The sequence below is a fragment of the Homalodisca vitripennis genome, chromosome 4 (assembly GCF_021130785.1).
Source record: "Homalodisca vitripennis isolate AUS2020 chromosome 4, UT_GWSS_2.1, whole genome shotgun sequence".
Classification (NCBI taxonomy): domain Eukaryota; kingdom Metazoa; phylum Arthropoda; class Insecta; order Hemiptera; family Cicadellidae; genus Homalodisca; species Homalodisca vitripennis.
Genome location: NC_060210.1, coordinates 43,107,654 through 43,108,620, shown reverse-complemented (window position 1 = coordinate 43,108,620; position 967 = coordinate 43,107,654).

Here is a 967-nt window from a genome sequence, read left to right as displayed (position 1 = left end):
GACATCCACTGGTCGTACCCCATCAGTCTACACCCGGGTGTCTCACTACATACCCTGGATAGAATCTCTGACTTGGCCCACAACCCCTCCTACTGATTAAGCACAATGTTAAAATGTTGCTTAAACATCTGTTATCATTATATTATAAACTGCAATTAATATTGTGGTTATCACTAATCATACAATACAATAATATAAAAATAAATTAGGAACCAATATATGTGTTTTACTTCTTCCTTTCTGGTTCATTTTAAAATGTACAATAATACTGTAAATTAAAATACTTTTTAATGCAACGTTTTTAAAACAATCTTTTAATCCCTCACAAAGATCACCGATATTCATAAATTTACATTTTTTAATTGATTAAAAAATAAAACTAATTAGGATCCGACAGGGCCTTAATAAAATTATATTGTTGTCTATGGGACAAGTCTAGAAAGGTCCTGGAATATTTTAAATTTTCTACATGGGGTTTTCCAAGGAAAAACGCTATTGATTTTTGTATCAAAGTGTCAAGGAGCAGTCCTTCTGACGTCTGTTTGACCATGTGTGTGATACCTCTTGTTATAAAGATCCTAGAGACTTGAAACGTGTAGATTCCTCTTGGTCCAAGGATAAAGGACCCTGCCCTATTGATTTTGAGGGTCAAAGGGCAGTCTGTCCGTCTATGCGATAAATCTTGATAGAAAGATTCTAGAGACTTGAAACATAGGTTTCTCTTGGTTCAAGGAAAAGCTGTGTTGGTTTTAGGGTAAAATAAATAAAAGGGTTATTTGTATGTATGTTATCTTTTCCGTTACATTTTGTTAGGTCATTCGATATTCTGTTGTATTGGTTTTATTAATAGTGAATTGATAAATGGGACAAAGCCAGTGCAGGTGAGGGTATCAAGATTTATTCCCCCAGAAACTATTTCATTAGTTAGTCATTTCAACTGGACCCAAATAAATTGGAAATCTATTTA